This window comes from Pinus tabuliformis, chromosome X (genome assembly GCF_031772625.1).
Source record: "Pinus tabuliformis cultivar Carrire ecotype Pingquan chromosome X, CPIR1, whole genome shotgun sequence".
Classification (NCBI taxonomy): domain Eukaryota; kingdom Viridiplantae; phylum Streptophyta; class Pinopsida; order Pinales; family Pinaceae; genus Pinus; species Pinus tabuliformis.
In genome coordinates this window covers 587,089,544-587,108,189 of record NC_142308.1, presented here as the reverse complement: position 1 = coordinate 587,108,189, position 18,646 = coordinate 587,089,544, and the positions used below count along the sequence as shown (strand labels likewise).

At 41.7% G+C, this 18,646-nt stretch overlaps 1 long non-coding RNA gene across 4 annotated transcripts; it reads left to right on the top strand.

Annotated features, from left to right (window-relative positions):
* The first annotated feature begins 2,571 nt into the window (after positions 1 to 2,571).
* Positions 2,572 to 3,734, top strand: LOC149141385 (uncharacterized). 4 transcript variants are annotated; one of them, XR_016264887.1, is made up of 4 exons: positions 2,572 to 2,902; positions 2,991 to 3,059; positions 3,146 to 3,184; positions 3,360 to 3,734. It is a non-coding gene; the product is annotated as an uncharacterized LOC149141385 (long non-coding RNA). The 4 variants fall into 4 exon arrangements; XR_016264885.1 differs by having other exon boundaries at positions 3,281 to 3,734; XR_016264886.1 differs by having other exon boundaries at positions 2,572 to 2,910.
* Positions 3,735 to 18,646: the final 14,912 nt, after the last annotated feature.

Genomic DNA, 18,646 nt, shown 5'->3' with positions numbered 1-18,646 from the left:
CAAAATTTGCAAGTGAATGATTGATTATCTTCACTTTCAATTTTTTAATTGATTTATATATCATCACTCAAACATAATATTTTTCCACCAAAATTAAGGAGATCACTCCATGTTACAAAATATAATTTATATATATATATATATATATATATATATATATTATTTAATTCCAAAACTAAAGAGGTCATTTCAAGTTACAAATATAATTATAAAAGCAATAGTATAACTCATATATATGTATTATATATAATATAGAGAAAAATTAACCATCATCATCTAATATAATATTATGTTAAATCTGTGAAATTAAAATCAAAATTATTAATTTAATTTGATAATTATAATTATTATTTTATATGTGTCTAAGATGTTAGGGTGTTTGTATAAATTTGGTTCAGTCAAGTTATCAATGGTTTTCTTAATCTTTGGTAAGGCTAAAACTCATGATAGAATTTGAAAAAAATTGAAGAGAATGGCTTTAAAGTAGTTACTTGTTTTTGGTTTGAGAAGGGCTTTCCCACCGGGTAAGGGATTTGTTGTAATGTTTAACATTTTAACCCAGTGAAAATAAAATAAAACTAAATAAAACAAAAGATAAAACTAAATAAAGTAAAATAAAACAAGAAACATAAAATTCTCAATCCAATGGTTTTTTCTCATAGTATACTTAGCCCATGGTTTTTTTCCATAGTATTCGTAACTCATGGGTTTTTTCTCATGGTATTCTTTTCTAATGTGTTCTATTTAAATGCTAGTAATTAAACCATTCTAGATCCATCTTAATTCCAGATCTACCAAATGCCAAAAGGAATAATCAGTTTTCATTCTAAAAGAGTAAAAAAAAAATTGATTGCTTTAGACGCTTGGTAAATTTAGAGATAAAATGGTATTAAATTGATAGTAATGTATTTACAGTGTTTGATTGTTTTAAATTTGTACAAATTACTAATTAATAGTTGATATTTGAAATCCAAATTAGAATTAAAAAAAAAAAAAAAAAACTTAAACTAACACTATTAAATTTAGGGTATTTAATTATTTTAAATTTGTACAAATTATTATTGCCAAAATAATATTTGAAATTCCAAGTTGGAATGATATGGAGAAGCGTCAATCGTTGTCTGGCGATTTAGAGCGTTTAGTAACTAAAGGATCAATGTCAAAACCCAAAGTCATTCTATATAAATTTGAGTAGGATAATTAGGTTTTTGGTGAGGTGATTGATGGTTTTATCTATGAATATATTTTAATCTCTAGAAACATTTTTAAGGTTAGATATATTTCTTTAGTAAAGTCTTACTATAATAATTCTCACAGATTAGGAAATAATTCAACGTCTCTCAGGAAGCACTTTTAGATTATATTGTATTCATTTTTGTTTCAGAAGAAGGAATATAAGTAAAATTTCAATAATTCAAATTTTAATTAACAAATATTAAAATGAAACATTTTTAATAATTAATTTGGTTAATAGAATGTGTGGTAAGTTGTAACACTTTAAACGTTAAAATATATATAATTTTTTTTACTTTTATATAACTACTATTATAGAATTAATATTAAAATGAGCTTATTCTAATCTTTACGCAATTGATCACTGTAAGGTCTTATGTAATAATTAAAGGGGCTAATGCGATTGGAAAGAATTACAAAGTGGGCAGTTCCTATTTCCACCTCTATAGCATTATAAATGCTATGTCCTTACACCGTCTTGACAGCCCCCTTGACGTCATCGCCCGCTTACATCTCAGGCCTGACCATGGATCATGCATGTTACATGCATCCATCTCCAACCTCCGGCGATTACAGGTCACCCAGCTCCGGCGACTCTGCCGTCTGCCGTGTTCCTGCCTGCCAAGCTGCCTGCCTCCACGTCTACTTTGTTCCTGCCCGCCTCCACTTTGGTGTATTAATGACATTTACCAACCCACGCTGGGTTGGTAAATGTCATTAATACACCAAAGTGGAGGCGGGCAGCTTGGCGCGCAGGAACACAGCAGACGGCAGAGTCGCCGGAGCTGGGTTGGTAAATGTCATTAATACACCAAAGTGGAGGTGGGCAGCTTGGTGGGCAGGAACATGGCAGACGGCAGAGTCGGCGGAGCTGGGTGTGGGTTGGTAAATGTCATTAATACACCAAAGTGGAGGCGGGCAGGAACACGGTAGACGACAGAGTCGCCGGAGCTGGGTGCCCTGTAATCGCTGGATAGCGTGGGTTGGTAAATGTCATTAATACATCAAAGTGGAGGCGGGCAGGAACACGGCAGACGGCAGAGTCGCCGGCGCTGGGTGACCTGTAATCGCCAGAGGTTGGAGATGGATGCATGTAACATGCATGATCCATGATCAGGCCCGAGATGTAAGTGAGCGATGACGTCAAGAAGGCTGTCAAGACGGTGTAAGGACATAGCATTTATAATGCCATAGAGGTGGAAATAGGCACTGCCAAGTGGGCCAATGGCTCTGATAGATCTACGGGGCCAATGGCTCTACCCCATCACACGCTTACATGGAAACGACGCTTACTTGGAAACGGTGGCATTTACATCACCCGGATATCACATTGAACCGAGACATCGCCACTTCGTCTGTAACATTAATGTTGACATCTCGGCCTACTACCAGAGAGCCAGAGCATTAATGCCGAGGGTTTTTCCACCGCGGGATCTGCTGAGGGATGAATCTGACAGTTCAGTTGATCGCTGCTAACCCTAACCCCTCTTCTGACTACCAAACCTGCTCATTTCTCATTTGCATGAGGTATTCTCTAAGTATTGTGCTTTGCAACTATGTCGAGCTCGGTAGAGGAGCTATGGCAACTCTGCGACTAGTTCAGGGTTCATGGCGGACATCACGATGGCACTAAACTCCCACACTCTGTCGTTGTCTGGCAAGCACACTGGTAAATCGGTAACTCTTCTCTGCCCATACTCTGTATTTGATTTCATTCTTTCGCTTTTCATGGTGATTGCTGAAGTTACCGTTTGTAGGTGTTACTTCGGTTGTTGCAGCTCCTTTCAGTCGGACTGCAAAGGTACCAGGAGCATCTTCCCTCCGAGGTAAGGGTTCGGTCCTGAAATTTGGAAACCTGGTTATTTCTTTGCTTAGTCTGTAGAGGGATATTAACTATCGCCTGACATTACAGGCCTTCGGCTCTTCCTCACGTGGAGCGGTTCTTCTTCAGGTAAGGAAATAACAACATACATTTTTTTTTAGAATTCCTTGTTTCGAAATTGGTTATGAATGTCGAGAATCTAATCTTCTGCTTTGTTCTCGTAAGTACATTCTTCGATCGATGAATTTCTTGTGCGTGGCTACGAAAATTATCCTAACAGCGTGCTCGTCCTTGGTGCTTTTAGGTTGGTGTCTTGAAACCCTTCAACGATATTGAGAACGGGCAAGAATTCTTCGTTTTGTCTTCTGATGGAAGCAACTAGGGTTTGATCCTTTAGTTGCTATAGGTTTTGCTGGCCTTGAGCAAAGCTCGACCAATCCTTTCTGGATGAGTTGTTTAGATTTACAAACGAGGTTACAGTGAAATACAGTTTGGTTATTTAGTTTTTAAGTGGATTTGGGTATTCAACCCGATTGCACCATGCATACATTGTATATTTAACAGTTTGTAACTTCGAGGGTTTATATTTATGTTTGGCTATTTTTCTTGGTTTAGTGGAGGTAATAGTTTAAGTTTTTCATTTGGAATTCTTCTATTATGAAGGTTGGTCGGCTCTCAGTTCGTCCTTTGGAATTCGACAGAGATCCGATCACAGACGTTAACTGTTTTGTCGATAGTTTCTATATGCATTCAGAATATTTTCCTCAACTATTCTGTCGATACTTTATGTATGCCTTAGATATTTACCTTAACTGCTCTGTCCATAATATATGTATATATTCAAAATTTCACTTTAACTACTTTGTCTATATTTTGTGTTTACATTCAGAAATTTGTTGATGGTTAAGTGAGAGCGATGTCGCTCTTCATATATGGACTGAATTCCTATATTGTGTTTAATGATAACGATCAAGGTTCGAATATTGTATTTATATAGATTTGAATGATGTTCCCAATTAGCTGGCCAATTGGTTGCTGTCTTTGTTCATTTTTACATTTATTTCTTTTGGAGAATTATCAGAAAGAAAAGGTAGCTCACAGGCATTTGAAAAATGTTCTTTGTGTATAATTACTGGAAAAAATAATGTATTAAAAATTTTACTATTCTAGGAATAAACAATTCAAGTTTAGAATAAAACTAATAGTATTAACATATTTCCAGTCTTCTATGGAACATATTGATCATTTGTTACCTCAACCAAGAGACCATAATTGTTTATAAGAGATAAAAGCTACTTCCTCCTTTCTGTTCTATATACCTCAGAATATGTTTTAAAACTTAACTATATCAATGCTTTTCTAGAAGTTAAAAAAAAAAGTCTAACATTGGTCACTTGTCTGTGTTCGATTGTTTTTAGAACTGCATAAATATTCTCTTTTTTCTCGGGAGGTCTCACCACCCAGCCATGGAGGCTATTACGTCCACCGACCCCATTGAGCACTTCCTGCCCCTAATAGTCACTAAGAATTCACAGTCTTGTATCTTGGGCTTCAGGACTACTGTCCAGCCTCAAGTCGCACACCAGTTCAACTGGAGTTATGTAACTCTTTTCCTTCATTAAATTGTTTAAATTCTTTAAACCAAAATATCATATTGTTCTGGCTTTTCCAGCGTTAATTCTTTAACAACTGTGTTAGCGTAAAACCTGGTAAAATAAAATAATAGTTTGTGCAACAAAGGGTGTTACATAAGTGTTTTTTTAACTTTTCTCTTCAATTACAATGACATCTGCCTTCTTTTAAGATGAGTGTCTTTAGCACAAAATTTTATCAAAAATATTGAATTTGTATGATTTTAGTGCAGTGGTTTAGATGGGAAAACAATTTACATTTAAATTTTCATTAATGATTGTGATTTAGAATTTGAATAATTCAAATTTTAATTAAAAAATTATTAAAATGAAACATTTTTAATAATAAATTTAGGTAACAAAAAGAGTGGTAAGTTTTTTTTAGCTAGAGGATTAATTGAAGTTTTAATAAAAAATATTAAAATGAAACATTTGTAATAATAAATTTGGCTACCCCGGATGCGGGTGTCACCGGGCATGGCGTGCCACATGCTCAGCATGTGCCGCCACGTGAAGAGCGAAGGGAGTTAATGTCCAGGGCCGCCGAAATGTTAAGAAGGGGGAGGCACGGCAGAGATCTTTATGGCGACGCTGGGAACGATGGAGAGCCCGCAGCGGGAATTCAATGCCTGCAAATCCCAAGAGAATGAATGCAAGGTTAAATGGGAAAGAATGTTGCTGCTCAGGGCTCAGAGAGCCAAGCCAGCAACACAGAGTTCTGAGGGCAGAAGGAACGCATCTGAGGCAGGAGGTGAAGGCGTTCACCTGGGCGACGTTTGCTTCTTGCTGGCCCATCCTGTGCGTGGTACCTGGGCAATTGAACTCGGCTTTGTTTGGAGTTGGGGACGGCACTCAGGCAGCAGAAAGAGTTGGGATTTCAAACCCACAAGTTCGTTCTTGGAGCAATTTGAAGGAATCGTGAAAATCATGGCGCGACTGCGGGAGAGACAGCCGAGCAGGAGGGGACCTGGACGCGGGACATCTTCTCGCACCCCTACAGCAGATGAACACCATCACTGCTGCTGCTGCTACTGCTACAGGAGGGCGGGAGCCTTACCAGTTCCGGCCAATCAGTTCTTGGAGGTGGGCAGCTCCAGTGAAAGTGAGCCCGGGCTTCCAGCCTTCGGCACAGTGGTTTTCACATTGGGCAGCTCGCAGGGAAACACAGGCATCAATGCGCATATATCAATCCTCTTTACGAAGGTTCCGGAGGAGAACGACAAGGGAAAGCAACCGGTTTCGGCTGAGATGCCTCCTGAAGGCAATAGCGAGGATGGTCCAGAGCTGCAATCTACATTTGAAAAGGGCAATCCAGGGAAGGAGCCGCAGCAAGCCCCTCCACAGCCTTCAGAGCAGATTCCGCCGGCCACTGAGAAGGACCCCTGGGCTGGTTTTCCTGAAGGCCAAGGATGGAGCTATATCATTGAGGCAGAGCCTGAAGACTAATCCTCAGAGGCACTATCTGGTCTACTTCTCTCGCTATGTTTGTATGCTTTTAGTTCTTTTTCATACTCTATGTCCATCTGCTATGTGTCATGGCAAGGTCCACTATGAGTCTTTTTGCTGGACGCCCCTGCGCGGGCTGCTAAACTACTGTCTAAGTTCAAGTCTGTGTCAGATGTTTTGGTTAATCATGGAGGTGATGCCCCTGCGTGGGCAAATTCTGTGTCAAGCAAGGTCTTCCAAGGTGCCACAGTTGGCCCTGGACAAACTGTTTTTCTGCATGTAATGTTACCTGTATATAATATAATCGATTAGCTAGTTTTACTAAAAAAAATAAAATAATAAATTTGGCTAATAAAATGGGTGGTAAGTTTTCTTAACTTTTCTCCCCAAACACAATAGTGTTGGCCCAATTTCAACATGAGCATCCTTAGCACATTTTTTTTATCAAAATTATGGAATTTGTATGGCTTTGGTGATATTACATTTAAACTTTTATTAATGATTATGATGTAGAATCTGAATAATTCAAATTTTAATTAAAAAATATTAAAATGACACATTTGTAATAATAAATTTGACTAATAAACTGTGTAGTAAGTATTTTTAACTTTTCCCTCCTATCCCTAACACATTTTTATCAAAATTATCAAAATTTGTATGGGTTTGTTACATTTAAATTCCATTAATTACATTTAAATTCCATTAATGATTGCAACTTAGAATTGGAATCATTCAAATTTTAATAAAAATTTATTAAAATGAAGCATTTAATAATAAATTTGGCTAATAGAATGAGTGGTAAGTCTTTTTAACTTTTCCTTTGAATCATTCAAATTTTAATAAAAAATTATTGAAATGAAACATTTAATAATAAATTTGGCTAATAGAATGAGTGGTAAGTCTTTTTAACTTTTCCTTTCCAAACGCAACAGTGTCAGTGTAGTCAATGTGAGTATCCTTAGCATAATTTTTTTTATCAAAACTATTGAATTTGTCTTCAATAATTCAAATTTTTATTAAAAAATATTAAAATTAGTCAAGATCCATCTTAACTCCGGATTTATCAAGGGCAGAGAGGGATCAAATCTCTCAAGGTGAAAACCTCTTTTCGAGAAACTATGGTTACATATGAAAATTACATAGTCCAATTTGGTCTCTCACCCAGAAGGCCAAACCTAGCCAAAACTAGATTTTGTGTAATGCCATAGTCGACATACAAAACATAGTGTAATGAACCTAAAAATTGCCTATACTATAGTAAAAAAATAGTTGCACGAAAGAGATAAAAACCATGTGTCTTCATGTTGGCTTATTTGGGCCTGACCCAGGTTCGAAAGAGTTATTTAGCCAAACAAATCTCACAGCTAGCGGCCCTTTCGGCAACAACTCGCGGAGCGCGGACTGAGGTCTCACCCACGGTAGCAGGGGAGGGTGCTGGAACTAGGTTTCCGCACCCTAGGGATGTCTTGGTGTGGTCTAGAGGTTTCGCGTACTAGTTTACAGCTCCGCGCTGCTCGGTATTCGCACAGATCTGGCTTGATTATGTTTTTCTTTTTAGTGCGCTATTCTATTAGATGATGTGGTTACCAATTACCAAGGTCTTTAAGCAAACATTTAACCAACACAACTGATTTGCATATTAAAATAAACCAAGATTTATACTTATTCCAACCATAAGCAGATGAATTTAAACAAATATTGTGACAGTTCAGAAGAAACACATAATTTCAGAAGAAACTTATTTTTATTTCCACTTTATCCTTAATACATCCAGATCCGCCCTGCGCACTCAGCTGCAGGGGTCTGCGCACACAGCTGCGGACTTTTCCAAGCTTCTACGCACACAGCTACAGAGCCTCTACCTACTACCCCAATCCCTTGACTCAGACTTACAGATGCTTTCAGAGTATCTTCTTCAAAAACCCATTACATTTCATATTTTAGATTCACTATCCAAACTCTACCTCCTCTACCCATAGAGCCTCGCTCTATTTATACCCTTCCTTGGCTCGTGATCCCTGCGCGGGCCGACTCTATTTACATTATTTTTGGGCGGACTTCCCTTTGATTCGACCTATTATAATTCGCGCTCCGTGCTTCCAGCAGAGTCTTTATCCTCACTTTACCCAAAATATCCGGATTCACGCTCTCTAATCATTGTGCTGGGCTACCGCTACCCAACAGTCCCCCAACACAATCACTGTGACTCGTCCCGAGTCACTCCACTGGTGGGGTGATCTTCTCACGGAGGTTGGTTACTAGCTTCTGCACAACGCGTGTTTCTTCCACAAATTCTGCGGTGATCTGTTGTACTTGTTCCACCCGAGTCACTGATGCATCCGTGTCAGTTGGATTCGCCTGCTTGGAATCACATACTGCCTGCATATGTGCTAATTTTCCCTCAATCATTGTAGAGACGAAAAATGCTTCATCGAGCCAAGGCTGAATGCATTCTTTAAGCTCTACCTCTTGTTACCGTGCAACGTCCATTTGGGCTTTGAGAGCCTGGGCCTCTCACATTTTTTCCTGCCACTGTGTGAGAGAAACCATCTATGCATCACCACGAGTTGTATCATAGCCCTGTTGTAGTGCGCATGCCTCAGCTTCTACGCACTGTATGGTGGGGTCCTCCTGGAGAGATGTAAGTATACCAATAGACTGATCTAAGAGCCCCGAATATTCACAGACATCGCACCTCATTGTTTCCATGCCTGCTTGAATTTCCGCGTGATGTTGTTCATGATCCTCCAATGGTTGCTGCACCTGGATTCTGAGTTCTGCTATTTGTCGAGTAAGCTCCCCCTGTGCTTTTGCGGCCACCTCTTGGGCCATGCGAGCTCCTGCGGCCATGTGTTGAACCTTGGTAACGGTTGGAAGATCTACGGGGATATCTGATGCCAGGACCATGCTGCATGCTTCTGTCACGGCTTGTTTGACGTCCCGATAACATTCGACCAAGGCAGCATTCTGAAGATTTACCTGTTCTAACTCGGCTTTTTGCTCCATTAAAGTGTGAAGGGCACGACTTTCCCTACCCAGAGTTCGTTAGTGATTCCATCCTACAGTTGGTAGAGTGACCCCCGGGTAGGGCAGCTAGATTTAACTCCCAACTACAGTCGTCACAGGTGCCTTCGGCTAGGATAACATCGGCTGGAAACGGTACAATATTCGGCGTGGGAACGCGCACCATCTATTCAGCTGCAGTTGTATTGTCGATGAGGTGGACCTTGCCCAGAGAGCGTGCCTGTATTGCCTCCAATTGCATCTTGATCTCTCCCAACACAATTGTTTGCTTTGTAATTAGAGTGAGCAAGGCACTGGTAGTGTTACGACTCGCTGTGAATTCTTTCTCCAAAGCATTCGCTATTTTGGAATTTTTCCAGGTAGTTGGTGAGTCTTGTGTGTGCGATCGCTTGACCTGGTCCTCGTGGTCCTACATCTCTGTTTCCTAGTCTGACTCCAATACCTGCTCTGCCGTGATCTCTTCTGCTGGCTGATTCTTAGACGCTTCTTGCTATGAGGCCACCTGTTGTTCTTGACGTGCCTTTTCTATCAGGTGCATGAGTTGCTACTGGCAGTCCTTCTTCCACTGTTGCGTAGCAATTTGGTCGAGGATGGCCTTCTCTGGGGCATGCCATTCTAGTGGCCACGCTGCCAAAACTGCGTAGATTGCCTCATCTGTTGCCATGAACAAGAGTGTGACCCAGGGCTGTTCCGGATCCTTCCGCGCCCAAATGTACAAGTGATGCATGTCAGTTTTAAACTCGGCCATGCTCTGGAAATTATTATAGATCGTGGGAGACATTTACAGTCGTCGAGCAATCCTTGTCCTTATGCTTCCTTCCATAGAGGTCCAAAATGCGAATTGTGGAAACCCTTGTCGCATCCCTAGTACCACATAGTGCCATATACCGCACTGCCTCAGGTAGGTCATCTGTAATGTTGGGGAACTGGATATCCTGTTGTAGTTTGCCTGTAACCAAGAGGATTGATAAAAGCAACCATGTATAGTGAAATGTCTTACCTTTGTCCTGTGCTTCTTGATAGTTGGTCAGGGATTCGTTGCATAAGAACTGTGCCCAATTGAACTGAACCCCTTCGGCACATTGTCTAGCCAGCATAATGACCGAAGTGGGTACTTCGTGTGTGCGGCATTTCCTCATGAGTATACAAGCGAGGAGCTGGGTAGACACTCGGACAGCTCGGTTGTTGATGCTGGCTATGACATATCCGCGCTTACCTTTCTCCAGCTGATATCATGTTTTTGTTGTTTTGGCAAGTCCTACCTCGCTACTGGTGCTTGTGGTGTCAACGGGATCATTTCCCTTCAATGGTAGGTGCGTTATTCAGTGGATTAGTTCCACTGTGATCGGGATCGGCCTTCCAACCATAGGAATCCATCATGTACCAGACATAGTAGTTGCCGGACTACAAATGTGGTAATAGTCATGCGGTGGTAGTGAGATAGCCACCTGAGGTTGAGGATGCCTGCCTTCTCCACACCTAGTAGCCATACCCGGGGCAATAACATGTCTATGGCTAGCTCAGGGAACTTATCGCGGTCAGCCAGATCCCAATCTTCAAACTTGAGGCTTGGAATGTGCCCCAACGGCAAGCCTTCGAACCTTATGTCATTTGGAAGAAGCGGGGCCTGAAGCTCAGCCTTCGCAACGTCTAAGTCCTTGGGTAGCTTGGTTGACCCGCACCATGGAGAAAGATATGGAGGTAATGATGGGAGTTGGAATGCATCCACCTCTTCCTCGGCCTGTGCATCTATCTGGTCAAGCAACTCTTGGAGAGCATCGTCATCCTCGTCAGTTTCGGTGGAAACAGCTTTGCCCTTATCAGCTGCGGATTGCTTGGTGAACTGTGGTGAGGCTCGAACTGTTCCTGTCTTTTGCTTAGTCTTCTTCTTTCGCGGTGTGCGTGGGGATTTGCGCCTGACTTCCGCCCTCTGGCTCTTCCGGATTCAGCTGCATTTCTTCCACGAATCGTGCTCAGGTTCTGGCCATGGTACTCATGGGTTGTCTAGGAGCCAACTGCTTGCTGCTCTGCTCTGATGTATAGTGCCAATATGCCCGTGCCATGCCCCGATCATAAAATAAAGCCAAAATTTTGAATGACTTTCTTCCCTCCTTTTCTAGCGTAGGGCTAACGTTCCCTTGGCAGATCTTAGTGGATCCGACTCAGAACCTTCACCTTAAAGGTCCGTCGCCCGCTCCTTCCTGCCATACCGTAACGTCCTTGTCATGAATATTGGTGCTAACGGTCATCTCTTGACTGGTCCGCGCAGTAGCATAGTCCCTCGGGCGCTGCTGCGATTGGAAGGGAAGTGTTTCGCCAAACCGGCTTCTTGCAAACTTATTTATAGTCCCACGCCTTCTTTCAATTGCTCGGGGCGTTGAGACTGTAACGTCAACCACTAGTCAGGTGTTCACACCGCTGGTGCGTCGTCGTGACATCCCTGCCAGCCCGGGCTACGAACAACGCTCAGTCACTCGGGTAGTCATTTTTTCATTCCGAGGATGTGTGCACAGCCATGATAGCAGGGTCATAGCTTGGTCGTTCTTAGCAGTATTCCTAAGCGGTTTGACTCACCTTATGTGCAGAGGGGCTATGCTGTTGTGAGTGTCACAGTGTGACATTCTGTTGAATCCATTCCCACATATCGCTCTTCGATCTCTCGACCCTACGCGGGGCCTGTAGCTATTCGGCTTCCTCTGAGCTTTCTTCCATTGCTTACTCCAGACCCATCTAGGTCGTGGTATTTGCAACTTCCAAGAGGTTTGTGTCATTGGACAATCGCGATGCGTGCTGCCCCTTGGGTCCCTGTGGACGCTGACATTAGCTACTGGCGACCAGAGTCGCTTTAGGCTGCTTCCCTTAGTTTGTCTGGCCACTTGTGCCTACACCTGTCCACGACCTCCATGCTTTTTCCTTTGCTTTATTACGACTGCCCTTTTTGTTGAATCCAAGTTCGTTCGGGGTGCTATTATAGATATTATCGGCGCACCTGGTTTTGACCTCACCAAGGCAATTGGCTTTTCGGTTTTCTCCACGGATGCTTCTACGGCTCCTGGCATGACCATCCTGTTGCAATTTAATGTGGTTACTTCATGTAGTTGGTTCTGCCATCGTTCAACCTCTTCATCCAAATTCGACGTGCAAGAGCTATCGCGGTCCCATGAGAGTCGACCGTCCGCTGTTGGATTCACCCTGTCCCGATCTCGCACTGTGAGCTGATAGATACAATCTAGTTCCCCATCGCTATCGTCGTCACGCACAGGTTCAGTATAACGTGTTCCTTCAACTAGATCCAATGGAATCACTACTCGAAGAGAATTATTTTTAAAGATCATCTTTCGTTTCTTGAGGTTGATGATTCCATTCATGTGGTTGCTCAATCTATCCCTAACAATGTTGGATATGGGTTACTGTCATCCACGATTTGAATGACTTCAAAATCTGTTTGCGTGCTGGCGTCGTCGATGTCCATGGTAACCCCTTGCAGCCTTCCCATAGGCAGAATCTTTTGCTGGTTGGCCATCCGTAACTGGATCGGGGACCATTGCAGCGTAGGCCTGCCCATGCATTCCCAAGTCTGTTTTGGTAGGACATTTGCATCGGACCCTAGATCTAAAACGACCTGGTCCATCTCATAGTCGCCAATCTGGATGGTCAGTCGCATCTCCCGACCGGTACGCAAAACATGTTTTCCCAATTTGTGGATCAGGCGTGGTTCATCTACCCCAACACATCTAGTTATTAATTCTTGTAACCCTTTTACCACATTAGCATCCCTCAGAAGCTTCATACAGGTTTCTAAGAAGGTAGTTATCAAATACCTCTCCTATTCCAATTTCGGTTGCCCCTTACTACCCAAAGTCGGTGCTTCTGCAAAATTTTTGTTAGCCTCCAAAAAGGTTTCCTTTGCTTGTGCCAAATCAAATTCTGGTTGTTTGGTGGGAGCCTTACGAACCCATGTATCCTCTTCCGGCTTCTTCCCCTTATCTTCCCCTGTAGCTACGCCACTTCTGAGCATCATGTTTATGTTGGGGTCTTCGGTGCGTGGTTCAGCCTTCATCATCTGGACATTCTGAGTGGGGCTAGCTGGGAGCACTCCTTTTTCCCGTAATTGAGCAATCAGCGTAGGGCAGTCGACTGCATCGTGATCAAACTGGTAGCATGACGGAAAACAGGCTTTAGTTGGATTCGTACAATCCTGAGCGTAATGTCCCTGTCCACCACAATTATAACAGATCAACTGTCCGCGGCCCCATCTGGGCCCCATCCTCCACGGCCCCATCCACGTATCGGGAATCCCCCGCGTGCGAATGGTGCAGTCGGGTCTTGCCCGCGCGTCTCTATTTGCATCCTATACGTAGGTGGTCGATCCATCAACATGCGGCAATCCCTCTCCTCATGATCCATCGTTCTGCAGAAGTTACAAAATAAATGTTGAGGAGGTTGTCGTAAGCTCGGCAATAGGTGACAATTGTCCATGGCATGCTTTCCTCCTACCTGGCAAATTACGCACCAAAGCACAGGTGGAGCACTTGACCCTACTTGTACTTCTACTTTTAACGGCATCAGGCCTCCTCCCGCCAGATAGTTCGAGAAAACCAGACAATGGTCCTTGTCATGCGCTTGGCTCTTACATTTAATACAACCTACCTCTGGGCATACCTCTGGTCGGGACACTCTTCCTTGCTTCAGACTCTACACTTCCAAGCTCAAGTTTTGAAGTTGCGCGTGGATTTGCTGAACTCCCAACCCTGGGTCTGGTATTGGGGTTGTGTGTAACCTCATTGCTGTCTCCAGTGCCTCAGCTTGGGTTGAGATCTTATGTTGTGACAAAGTCATCCTCAAATGGGGCATCAAGGATGCCACAAACCACGTGCAATGCTGCCCATCTGTTAAAGTCATGTTAGCTTTGCGAATAGTACTCTTTAATCTCTGGTCCAGATCCCACGGAGTTTCACCAGGCAACATTTCTATCTCCTTGAATCCAATGACTGACTGGGCTTTAGACTTTGGTCGGCCAAACTCTTTATTAAGCGCATCCTGGATTGCCACTATTCCCTCATTCGGGTGTTCGGTTGAGTATTTTATGTACCATGTCAACGTGCGGTCCTGTAGTGCGCTGACTAGAGTGGCCTTTTTAATGTTTTCATTTGTTATGCCTTGCGCGTCCCATACAGATTTTATCACAAACCAGAACTAACTTGGCTCTTCATTCCCTACACCCTGAAATGTTGGTAACTTGACTGTGGTTGCCATCCCAGCTTTTGGTGGTGGAGGGGGTGTTGGTGTGGATGGACTCGACGCTAGTGAAGCGGGTGGTAGTGTAGACGGAGGTGGTATCAGTGGGAAGTGTTCTTTAATCAATCGGACCACACTTCCTGGCGAGAACCTAGCGAGATCCTCCTCGCTTTCCCGTGAGATAGAAATCAAAGGGTTGTTCTCTACTTCTCCTGTTCTTCGATAACCCCTTCCGCTCCGCATTACTCCAGACATCAATATACGCGCAAAATCTGTTTTTCGCACAACAGCATCTTAATCCAAGTATTCAATGATTTGATGTATCTACCCCGCGGTCCTTGGAGAAATTGCCTTTCTGCTTCACTGTAACTTACGGTTGTATCTATCGCGAATTCAGTGATAAATCCCCCTATGATCCGATCTAACCAGTGGTCTACCACACGCGCAAGTCTATCTTCGGTGGCTTCCAGCCTACGCACCAGTTCTGGAGTCCACACTATCGGCTGGTCTAATCTGCACCTCCCCACGCTATCATCTAACTTCGCGATCCACTCGTATAATTCTATCGGGAATGTTATGAAGAAGATCTCATGTATATCCGTGAATATATAGTGATCCAACCACTATTCCTCCGAGATCTGTGAGTTTCTGTTTTCCTGAACCGTGAACTTGTGAAGCTTCAGATCCCACCAAACCATTTGTTGGCTTATTTGGGCCTAACCCAGGTTTAGAAGAGTTATTTAGCCAAACAAATCCTGCATCAATCGACCCTTTCAGCAATAGCCCGCGGAGCGCGGACAGAGGTCTCATCAGAGGTAGCAGGGGAGGGTGCTGGAACTAGGTTTCCGCACCCTAGGGATGTCTTGGTGTGGTCTGGAGGCTTCGCACACTGGTTTACAACTTCGCATTGCTCGGTATTCGCACAGATTCGGCTTGATTATGTTTTTCTTTTTAGTGCGCTATTTTATTAGATGATGTGGTTACCAATTACCAAGGTCTTTAAGCAAACATTTAACCAACACAACTGATTCGCGTATTAAAATAAACCCAGATTTATACTCATTCCAACCATAAGCAGATGAATTTAAACAAATATTATGACAGTTCAGAAGAAACACAAAATTTCAGAAGAAACTTATCTTTATTTCCACTTTATCCTTAATACATCCAGATCCACCTTGCGCACTCAGCTGCAGGGGTCCGCGCACACAACTGCGGACTTTCCAGGCCTCTGCGCACACAACTGCAGAGCCTCTACCTACTACCCCAATCCCTCGACTCGGACTTACAGACACTTTAAGACTATCTTCTTCAAGAACCCATTACATTTCATATTTTAGATTCACTATCCAAACTCTACCTCCTCTACCCATAGAGCCTTGCTCTATTTATACCCTTCCTTGGCCAGAGATCCCTGCACGGGCCGACTCTATTTACATTATTTTTGGGTGCACTGCCCTTTGATTTGACCTATTATAATTCGTGCTCCTTGCTTCCAGCGGAGTCTTTATCCTAACTTTACCCAAAATATTTGGCTTCAAGATCTCTAATCATTACGCAGGGCTTCCGCTACCCAACACTTCATCCGATCAAGGAAAGGGATTAGAGTCTAATCTTCATACTAGGAATACACTTGCCTTGTCAGCTGAGATTCGTGGTGTCATCGGAGGTATCCTAAGGTGTTGTTAGATTCTAGCTAGTCGATTGTCTATCATGTTAAGGAAAAAATCATAGTACCTCAGGTGGTCATGCATATGCATCAGGGTATCTTGCATTTGTCTCCTAGCTTCTTGGTCGTCCATTAGCGCTCTCCCCAGAATGAACATTAGTTGCCAATAAAATTCAATGGTCTGTAGCTATTGACTGGTTTTGTTCTAAGTTTGACCTATTTCATGGATCTAAGCTTACCAATCTACTTTGATAAAGGAAACTCTCGCTTCTAGAACCAAGTAGGTGGATCTACAATGAGATAGTGAAACAACATGCCTTCTGAGATATAAGAAGAATTGTTCCAATTGGAGAGGCTTGTAGCCACTTAATGAGATACCCTCTCTGATGCAGTGGTCATAGTAGATGGGGAAGCTTGGATACTTGAGATGGGTAAAACCCAGAAGCCAGGAAGCCAGGAGAGAAACACAGAAGACCTTGGAAAATTTGCATGGCAACCTCAGGTACAATGATCATCATCTTAACATGATGAAACATTAACGAGCCTTAAGTGAACAACACCTTAGGATACCTCCGAAGACACCATGACCCCCAATTGACCAGTGACTGATAGAATGAGTGGTAAGTTTTATTAACTACCCTAAGGAATAATTGAAGTTTTAGTAAAATATATTAAAACGAAATATTTGTAATAATAAATTTGGCTAATAAAATGGGTGGTAAGTTTTTTTAACTTTTCTCTACAATCACAATAGTGTTGGAGCATCCCTAGCACAATCTCTTATAAAAAATATTGCATTAATGATTATAACTAAGAATTTGAATAATTCAAACTTTAATTAAAAAGTATTAACACTTGTAATAATGAATTTTACCAGTAAAATGTGTGGCAAGCATCCCTAGCACAATTATTTTATCAAAATTATTGAATTTGTATAGTTTTGGTGTAGTGATTTAGATGGGAAAACAATTTACATTTAAATTGATTATGACATAGGATTTCAATAATTCAAACTTTAATTAAAAAATATCAAAACCAGCATAGATCCATCTTAACTCCGTATCTAAAGCGTCGAGAGGGATCAAATATCTCGAGGTGAAAACCTCTTTATTGAGAGAAAAACTTGAGGAAATGTTTTTACCTCGAAAGTTTTGATCCCTCGCAGTGCTTGACAAATATGGAGTTAAGATGGATATACACTGATAATTTTATATATTAGTGATACAATTTTATGAAAGAGATATCAATAAATTTTAATATCATTAATTCTAAATCACACATAAAAAAATAATTGTACATTGAACTTGTATTACCTTGAGAAACTACGGTTACATTTGAAAATTACATAGTCCAATCTGGTCTCTTAGCCAGGAGATTGGACCATAGCCAAAACCAGACATTTTGTAACGTCATCTTCGACATACAAAACACAGTGTAAAGAAACTAAAACATGCCTATATTATAGTGTTGGCCTATCCAAGTACAAAAAAAAATAGTTGCAGGAAAGATATAAAAACCATGTGTCTTCATTTGATTAAGGAAGGAGATCAGAGTCTGATCCTGCTATTAGGATTGGACTAGCCTCGTCGGTTGGGGGTCGTGGTGTCGTTGGAGGTATCCTAAGGTGTTGTATTGATTATGGCTAGTCCATTTTCCATCATGTTAAGACAACGATTATAGTACCTGAGGTGGCCATACATATGGTCCAAGGTATGTTGCATTTCTCTCCTAGCATCTTGGTTGTCCATTAGTGCTCTGCCCAAAATGAATGTTAGTTTCCAATAGAGGTGAATGGTATGCATATATAGACTAGTTCTGCGATGAGTTTGACCTGTGTCAGGGATCCAAGCTTCCCAATATACTCTGATAGCGGAAACTCTCTCTTCTAGGACCAAGAAGGTGGATTTGCAATGAGATACTGCAAGCATATGCCTTCGTAGTTATAAGAAGAATTGATCCAATTGGAGAGGGTTGCAGCCACTTAATGATCTACCCTCTCTGATGCAGTTGTCAGTGTAGATTGGGAATCTTTGATACTTGAGACGGGTCAAACCCGGAGTAAAACCAATCAATATTGTTGACCATTAACCTCTATTGGAAACTAACATTCATTTTGGGAAAATTACTAATGAATGGCTAGGAAGCCAGGAGAGAAATTTAGTAGACTGTGAACAATATGCATGGTCACCTAGGTACAATGATCATTGTCTTGACATGATGAACCATTGATTGGCCAGAATCAAATACCTTAAGATACCTCTTAAGATACCATGACCCCAAGCTGACTAGTGGGTAATAGAATGAGTAGTAAGTTTTTATAACTACCCTAGAGGAATAATTGAAGTTTTAATAAAAAAATATTAAAATGAAACATTTGCAATAATAAATTGGGATAGTAAAGTGGGTGGTCAATTATTTAAACTTTTCTCTCCAATCACAACAGTGTTGGCCTAGTTTCAACATGAGCATCCCTAACACAATTTTTTATCAAAATTATTAAATTTGTATGACTTTGATATAGTTACATTTAAATTTTCATTAATGATTATGATGTAGAATTTGAATAATTCACATTTTAATTAA